The 9,492-nt window shown below is 40.9% G+C and overlaps 1 long non-coding RNA gene across 1 annotated transcript; it reads left to right on the forward strand.

The window, feature by feature from the left end:
• Positions 1-6,169: 6,169 nt before the first annotated feature.
• Positions 6,170-8,187, forward strand: LOC138268344 (uncharacterized). The gene is made up of 2 exons (XR_011199981.1): positions 6,170-7,395; positions 8,031-8,187. It is a non-coding gene; the product is annotated as an uncharacterized lncRNA (long non-coding RNA).
• The last annotated feature ends 1,305 nt before the right edge of the window (positions 8,188-9,492 follow it).

Below are 9,492 nucleotides of genomic sequence, written 5' to 3' on the forward strand. Positions count from 1 at the left end.
TAGCGACGGGTATTCCTCCATGGACTCCCTTGCCTCAGGCCGTGGTTTTGGTCCCCTTTTTCCACCGCCACCACGTGATTTCGCCTTACTCGCCGGCATTATATATATCCCTCGTTAGGGCAATACTCCCCACACAAAACCTCAAAAAGGCACAGGGATAGATTACACCGATGTCTAATTGTCTAATTGTAGCTGGTCACTTTCTGGGGGATTTTTTTTTCTCCAAACTTCTCCGAGTCTGCTGTAGCCTGATCTCCACAAGGTCCTTCAGCAACTTGCTGCTTCTTGCTGCTAGTTAGAACACTGATACGGGGGAGGAACAGAGAGGAACAAACAGCACAGAAAAACACAGAATGGCCTTACTCAGAGGCAAGACCGAGACCACCACATCAACACCAGCTCCACACCATAACCCCCAATAAGCTCCAAGCCAAGCTCCGGCTCCAAGCCAAGCAGTTCTGTATATATATATATATATATATATATATATATATATATTATTTCTTCAACAGATGGACTGATAGCCATCTGACGGCTGCACCGATCCCATCACGTATCTCCCAAGTGTCGAGGTCAATTGAGTCCAAAGCGCTCGTATTTAGTTGATAAATTTATTTATTTAGCTTATATAGGTAATTCAGAGTCCCGAATGAGATGTCTGTCAACGCGTTTCGGCAAAACGCCTTCTACTGGACAGTTTGGCTAATCAGCCGGCATCATTTACATATAGCTATTACGTCCTACATTTATTTCTATAACACTGTGATGTACTACAAACGCGGCGGCCATTTTGAAGTGTGTAATTATAATTATTATAGATACAACAATTAATAGAGGAATAAACCTACATTGATGCCAATATTTACAGATAACATCAAAGTTAAAATTGGACAGTCATAAGGAATAAATATTGAATAATAAATATATTAGGAAAAAAGACAATTGCTTCCAATAATTCATAATGTTTGATCATATAAAAACATTAATTAAATAACAAGAACAATACTGGTATAAATATAAACGAAGAAACGGTAATATCAATTTTTTCAATTTTACAATGTTTAAATTATCATTCGTTATATATACATATAATTATTTATAATTAATTAGTGTCTTGTATTAAAATCATGTTTAGGTAGTGACAATAGTTATGTTTTAATACCATAGTTTTTATCGGATGCCCGTATAATCAAATCTAGTTCCTCACTGTCCTTATCTGTATACTAGGTAATTCCATACACATACATATAAATATGTTGTATTAAAATGAGGCCTTGGCGTAAAGTGCAATGTGCTGAAAAACTAAACTAATAATAAGTGCAAAGGAGCATATAAAGTGCATAGAAGTGTTACAAAAACTCCAATTAAAAACAGTCAGATCTGTTGATCTTTTGGTCCATGTTATAATCTAGATGTACATATATAACTCTATATATGATATTTAATAATCTTCAGTCGCCAAGTTATAGAAGAATAAAATGGAATCAAACATCATCATCAATGGTACAGTACAAATCTGTATACGAACTAATTCCATCTATGTTTCATCAGTTTGTGATATGAATTCAAACTAGGGAAAGTTATTAAGTCATGTCTATTTTACAGATTACATCATGGCACGATCATTTAAGTAGATAAGATCTTATCACCCATCTTCCTAAAAAGGAAATATAGATAACATACTGCCAAATTAGCACTACTATTTTTAGGAATTGAAACACAGGGGGAGTCTCCATCTAAAAAGCAATGAACAGTGTGTTTTCATCTAAGATGGACATAGAGCTCAGCATCAAGATTGTGCCCCAATGGAGACTCAGATCCCAATAATAAAATCATCTTGGATTCCATTTGTCTGAGCTCGAGTATTCTATTGCCACCTCTGGAGTTGTTTTTAATGTGTTTGATGCCATAGAAAGCTAAAGTGCCACATTCTCCTTTGTGTACTTCCCAAAAATGTTTAGCCAGAGGATAGGTCTTGTCCTGATTTTTAATGGCTCTAAAATGCTGTAAGAACCTAACTTTTAATTTATGAATGGTACTTCCAATGTATTTTTTCTGGCATCCACATTCGATGACATAGATCACAAATTCAGTGTCACATGTAATCCGATCTTTGATCTCGCACTGTCGACCATCAAAAGTTTGGTATTTGTATGTGTTTTTAGCATACTTGCAGGCCTTGCAGTGGCCACATTTCCAAAATCCCAAACTTTTTTGGCTCAACCAAGATGTATTGGTTTTTACTGAAAAATAACTTCTAGTTAGATAGTCTCCCAAAGAACGTGCTTTACGAAATGTTATGGACGGATGGGTTTCTATGTGATCATTAATAATGGGATCGTTCTGTAAAACATGCCAATTTTTTTGGAGTATAGTTCTGAGTGACTCATGTTGTTGATTGTACTGGAGAAATATTCTAGGTGCTGAATGTTGGAAATCATTACTAGTTACTGAGTTATTAAAAAGTAACTCATCTCTGCTTTTATTCCGTACTCTGTGTAAAGCATCATTTAAGATTTTTGGAGGATAGCCTCTACTTAAAAACCTGTTCACCATAGCCTTAGATTCCAACTCATATTGGTTTTCATCAGAGCATATTCTGCGGGCCCGCAGTAGCTGGCTATATGGAATGCTCCATTTCAGTGAGTGGGGATGTCCACTATTGGCATGTAATATAGAATTACAAGCCGTGGGCTTTCGATATATGGATGTCTTTAAATGATTGTTTTCTACTTGTAGTAGGACATCCAAAAAAGAGATGGTATCTCTATTGTAGATGGCATCTAGATAAATGTTGAATTGATTATTATTTAATACATTTATGTATTCCAACAGCAGTTGTTCTGTGCCATCCCAGATAATGAACAGATCGTCGATATATCGCACCCACAATATCACTCTATCCATATAGATGTTATTGCTTTCTGACCATGCCACCTCCTTCTCCCACCAGCCCATATATAGATTGGCATAGGTGGGAGCAAAGGATGCTCCCATAGCTGTCCCTTGTTTTTGTAAGAAACTTTCATTATCAAAGAGGAACAGGTTATGTGTCAGGCAGAATTGTAGCATCGATAGGAGCATATTGGTATGTTCCAAAAATTCAATGGATCGTGTTTGTAAAAAATACCTACATGCCTGTAATCCATATTGATGTTTAATGGATGTATATAGTGATGCTACATCCATGGTGACCAATAAGTAGTCTTTATGCCATGGGATGTCATGTATCTTGGCCAGAAAATCATTGGTGTCACGCAAGTATGAAGGTAATTCTGTGACAAAGGTGCATAAAAACAGGTCCAAATATCGTGAGGTATTCTCAAGTAGTGATTGATTCATACTAACTATTGGTCTACCTATATATATATGTTTATATCTATAATTAAAATCCTACCGCAGCTTCATGGGCGCCTCATGGTAGCTGTCTAGTCACAGGCTATGACACGAACTCCAGCAGAACTCGAGCAGCCTCTTCCTGCCCCCGGCCTCCGCTCCTCTTGTGCCCTCCTGTCCTCCACTCCCTCCAATCTGTTTGCCTTGGGGGCCTTGTTGGCTGAGGACTATGAGGGGGCACAGACAAATGTGATGGGCGCCAAGCCAAAGCCCCAGTTACACTCAGATGTCACTTCTTCTGCCCTCCTGCCCTCCAAAGGTCCGTATGGCAGAGGGGGCTTTGGGCTCTGGGCTTTGGAAGCTGTGTGGGGCTATGTCCGCGTTTTAACAATTGGACGCGACTGAACGCGTGCTTCCTTGCCCCTTAGGGGAGCACGCATTCTCCGGACGTTCTGTGGGCAGGTCTGGCCCAGGCTCTGAGGATCAGAAGCTCCGGTACTCTGCTTGCCCTGCTGTGCCTCGCAAGCCTCTTCAAAGCCGAAGCTGACTTTATGCGCCTCTGCTGTGCCTCTGAGGCTCTGCAAGGCTGTGACTCTGATCCGACCCGACACCTGTACTGCGCTTCTGCGCTCTCAGTCTGACCGTCCGACGTCAAGCCCCGTCCGCTTCCTGATCAGTATTGTCGTAAAATTGTAACTTAAACTAAACTGTTCCATCAATTTTTAAAGAACTTCGTACTAAGATTCCACTATAATAAGAAATCCTCCAAAAATTCAAATAAATACCTTCATCACTGCCACGCGAAGTGCAGTGATCAACTGGCATTGCAAGTTATAACAATGAATGCACATGGGAAACAAACCTTTAGTAGATGATGTGACAGCACATACCAAAAAACCTTTCCTACATGCACCACATCCATTCAGTGTAAGAAACCACAAATATTGTGGTGAAATCTAATGAATGCAACATATGTAGTGCTATCAGTAATGTGCACTCATTGAACCCAAATCACTCCACACCCTCAGGAATTTTCACTGGCTGCCTGTGCACAAGAGATGCAAATTCAAGGTCCTCACCATCACACACACAGCCCTCCACAACATCGGACCCAGTCATCGAGAACCAGACTCTCCTTCCACCAGCCTGCAAGAAAGCTCCGATAGACGTTCCTCGCCCGAGATTTTGAGGGAGCTGCAGCAGAGGAAGCGCCTTCTCTCATCTCGCCTCCAAGATCTGAAATGACCTCCCTCCCCACCTGCGGACCTCACACACTCTCATCGACTTCAGGAGAAAGCGCAAAACATGGCTTCTTTTTGAGAAACTTGGTTACCAGCTGCAGCAACAACCCCAAGCATCTGATACCCCCAGTTGATAAGCGGCGCTTCATAAACCTATTGATTGTTTGAATGGCATGGCCTAGACTGGTGATGTTAAATCACACACAAAGCCATCTGTTTGCTCAAACCATCTCTGAACAATTGGTGCTGCAATGAAGTGAAAATTAAATTTAGCACACACACACACTGCTGTGTGTGATCATTGAGTCACCTGTTGCAAACTCTAACTACGTGTGGGTGTATTGTACTGGGAGAAAACTAGGCGCTCTGGGCAGCGAGGTGAATATCAATGAAGAATGTCGAATCTCGAAATGGTGCACTCTTGCAAGACCACACCCAAAAGGTCTTGATAGATGCTAAAAGCACTATTGCAAACATAAAATACAAGAGGCACTCATTATAACATGAAAAATAATAGTACTCATGAGTCGGTATACATAGGCAATGTTTTGTCATATATTTCTGAAAATTAATAGGATTATTTCCAACATAATCCCCAATTACAGTATCACTGTCCAAATCCAAATAGTAGAATTAATTGATCTGTTGTTCCAAGTTTAATATGATCCAAAGTCCAAGTCCAGATTTCTCTAATCAAAGTTCAATCATATTCTTCAAAAGATGATATAGCTTATTATTTAAACTTTAGCAGCCATCCAAATTGATAGTCAGTCCAGATTTTCTCAAATCAAGGTTCAATCATATTCTTCAAAGGATGATATAGCTTATTATTAAACTTTTAGCAGCCGCATCCAAATTGATAGCCAACACGTGTTTCGTCCGGGAGTTTCCCAATGACTTCATCAGGACTGTAAATTATATAAGTACCTATTATTATATGTGTATCCATATTTCCTAATTAAAAGGGAGAGACCTTCACCAGTGTATGGACATAAAAAAATATATGAGAAAATGTATAAAAGGGGTGAAAAAAATATATGAATGGAATATAAAAATTAGTGGAAAAGTTGTGGAATGAAATGTGAACACAAAGGTGGGATGCAGACATATGTATACTGACTCATGAGTACTATTATTTTTCATGTTATAATGAGTGCCTCTTGTATCACCTGTTGCAAATCCTGAAGCAGATAGTGTTGGATCACATAACTAACAACCTGCCTACATTCCCAAATGTCATGGTCAAATCAAGTATGAAAATGTATTGTGGTCCCTATAATGTGTATTAAATAAAGTGGCTGGTGTAAAATCCATCACCGCATATATGGAACAAAACTCAAATCAGTTTTAAATTGCTTTGAAAGACAGACACCTTTCCTGGCCCTTCTCTGCCTTTATTTCAAATTAAGAAAAAAAAGGTCAGGGTAAAGAACAATGACCTCGTTTGTGTCAATAAAAGAAATGCAATTCAGTTCTGTTACAACTTTGTCGAAAATGATCCTTAAGGAAACTTACCTAACTAGCTGCTCCTTTCAGTTCAATCTAAAAAACAACTATCCCTCGCACCATTCTCCAAGCGCGCCAAAGGCTGTCAAGAAGCTGCAGACGCAAGAGCTTTTTATAGGTTGACTAGTGGCAGAGGTGTGTTTTTTCACCACGTAGGGCTTTGGGTGAGAGGCGCTCTAAGGGCGACATGGTCAGTGGCAGCTGGTAGGGCATAAAGGACTGCTCCATCAATGGTAGCTGGCGATGTTTGAAAGTGGTATTGTGCAAATTACCTGCTCCGCATTTCATCCAGGAAGTGATTGATGAAAGCAAGCCTGAGTTCTTCTGGGGAAAGTGGGGCGGGCGGTTCTTTCCTGAGTTAATGTTAAGAGATTATATAATAAAAATCCCACATTTAATGTAAATTGGCCACAAATAGAGATTATTGAAGAGGCACTCATGAAATATTCCAGGACCTTAATGATGGACCTGCTAAGACTATCCCTCTCCAAGGTATTGAGGTTTCACTCTCCCTAAGACAAAGGGTTGCATAACAGCATTTTTCAGCAAGGTGTCTCTTACAAGACACATCTCTCAGTCTTATGCGATAGACAAAAGAATCAGATTGCCCTTATTTGACAGTGCCTACGCTCAGGTTTCACAGACTTTATATGTCCAGGATTTAGATTTGTTACACCGATCTTTGTGGCTCAACAGCCTGAGGCAGCAGTGGTGAAAATGTTATAAAAGCTTTATCAACATATAAGATGTAATGCCTTCCAATGTGTTATGTAACTGGTAAGCGCAATGCCCTCTGGCTGCAAGAAGATATAAGCAATCCGTGTTCCGAACTTAGCCTGCCTATCAGCTTTAAATATAGTTTTCGGATACTGTCAATTTGTTACCAAACATTAGCTTGTCAGTTTCTGAAAGCATACATGTACTAGGCATGCACATCCGAGTGTGAACACCACGGTGTCTGTGACGGGGCGTCCTCAGTGGACGGCACCCGCAGGTGCCCCTGAGGTATGTCCTTGGGCCCTGCCGGCCCCGGGGGGACTTTCGGTGTCAGATTAGCCGACCCGGAAGTATCATCCTGGCATCAACAGGACAAGGACACGTCAGGGATGGCGGGGCCTTTAACGGCCCGAAGCAACCAGGAGGCGGCACGACCACGGGAACAAAGATCTTGCCAGGAACCAACGATGAGGGTCAGGCCGACCACGACGCCGACAGAAACTACTTCAGCCGACTGCCGTGCATTGGAACGGGAACCCAGGAGGCAGCAACACGTTGAAGCCAGCCACGCAGTGGGAGAGCGTGGCCTCCCCAGGTACGGGACGGGAGGGAGGCGGGAGCAAAGGGAACGGGTTACTTTTGTTGTGGGGGAATTTTTGCTTTAGTTCGCTTTGTCCTTTTCTTTATGTTGGTATTTTGGTTCAACGCCACAAAAATAGCCCAAATACCAAAGGACTGGAGCACGGTCTGAGTGGCATTTCTTTTTTTTTTTGTGGTTATCACATTTTGTCGTTTTCCTACCGGATGTTAATATTTGGGGGCATTAAAGCATAAGTTTCATGGAGAGCAGATAACAAAAACAGAAAAGAAGCAACAGAAACAGGGCCTCACATAGGTCTTTATTTCAAAGCACAAAATATATTTTATTGAATTGAAAAAAAACCAAAAAAAAGACAACGCTCCTAAGCAGTTTTAGAAAGCCAGTAAAAGACAGGAAAACAGCAGCAGGACAGAGAGAAAAAAAAAGAAGGAAGGAGGGAGGAAGGCTAACAAGAAGTGCAGGAAAGGACAGAGGGTGACAGCGAGAGAAAACAAGGGGAGATCAGCACCAGAAAGAAGAGATAGAGAGAAAATAGAAGAAGGAACTAGGAAAGGGAGGAACAGAGAACAAAAGTAGGACATACTTATCAACTTCCTGTGTTCTTCTTCTCTTTGCATGCTCCTCCTGAGTTGACCCTGGATGAAGAAAAGAAGAACAAGAGAAGAAAAGCTTGAGGATTAACAATGAAGGCAAAGAAAAGACAAAGAATCAAGACCAACCAAGAACAAACTGATTAAGAGACTATTACTACTCTACTATACTTTAATAAACCATTCTATAACAATACCAGTGCGTTCCTCCATTTTCTGACCCCTCTTACAGTGTCATTTTCATCAAGTGCTCACGTGCACCATTGCCACACACAGACCGGTTATTTTTTGCATGTGTCATACATAAAGTGATGAGTAGAGTGCTTGAATTAATCTCAGCCGGTGCAGAGCCTTCAAGAGTTTAAGAGGGCTTTGAGTGAACCCTTGCTCAAAAGTTTGGGCTTCCTCCGGCCCAACAATAGTGGGTGGATTCTGGGCCTAAGCAAGATTGTGCAGTTTCTGCTGAGGTCGACAACCTTGATTGCACTTCTGCTTCCTTCCTCCTTCATGGATGTATTTGTTCAACAGTAGGCAGCATTGTTGCCTTTAATAAGTCCATCAATAAATGAAGGTATGAATAGATTAAAACCAAAATGGTACATTTCTACTGTTTATGTTACAAATTGTCATTCTTCTTCATCTTTTGGTAACCTTTTACTCATTCAACACCACCTCTGCCTGGTGCATGTCGCTGTAGGTATTATTGGGCCCTCTCTGATTAACACCCCCGCCCCCATTTTGGAGTGCAAACACACAGGTCCATATTTATACTTTTCTAGCGCCGCATTTGCGCTTTTTGTATTTTGTAAGTTTGCGCCGCTTTTGCGCCAAAAAGCGGCGCAAATGTGGCGCTAAAAAGGTATAAATATGGGCCATAGTATCCCATGGCTAAGCTGGTTAGTCCTTATTGTAATTATAAGTCATAATTTGGCCTCTGTTTCTTCCAAAACCTCATCCATTACACCATCAAGCCCTGTGTCTTATAATGTGATAACCCCGACTCTGTGGTTATTACGCACAACATTAAAACACTTCCCATATATGCTCATAACAAAAAAAGTACCCTCCCAAACACACACACACTACACAGTGTAACTAGCTATTCATGTGGGTAAATGCTTCAGTGCAACGCAAAGGAGATGTAAGCGGTATACAAATGCTACAATACAATGCAATTATTCTCAGTCGCATTCCGTTTGGTTGATTTGTGCTCACTGTGTTACTACAAATCAAGCGCCCTCTGATTGTTTGCAGAACAAAATGCAGACCAGTGTCAGCCCTATTGGGCTTTTCAGGGTTCCGCATATGACAGAGCAGACATATTCCTTGTCCAAAAACATCTCTAAAAGTTTAATGATGAAAATATTAAGCTTTTTCCTTATGTTGAACAGGATTACAAGTTCACTCATCAGTCTGCAGAACTAACTCTCTGCTTTAACAGAATTGAGAGACCCAGGCATAAGACAGCAGAGCTATCGCTGAGAAGGCACAGAATGCATAG

Source organism: Pleurodeles waltl, chromosome 12, assembly GCF_031143425.1.
Source record: "Pleurodeles waltl isolate 20211129_DDA chromosome 12, aPleWal1.hap1.20221129, whole genome shotgun sequence".
NCBI lineage: Eukaryota > Metazoa > Chordata > Amphibia > Caudata > Salamandridae > Pleurodeles > Pleurodeles waltl.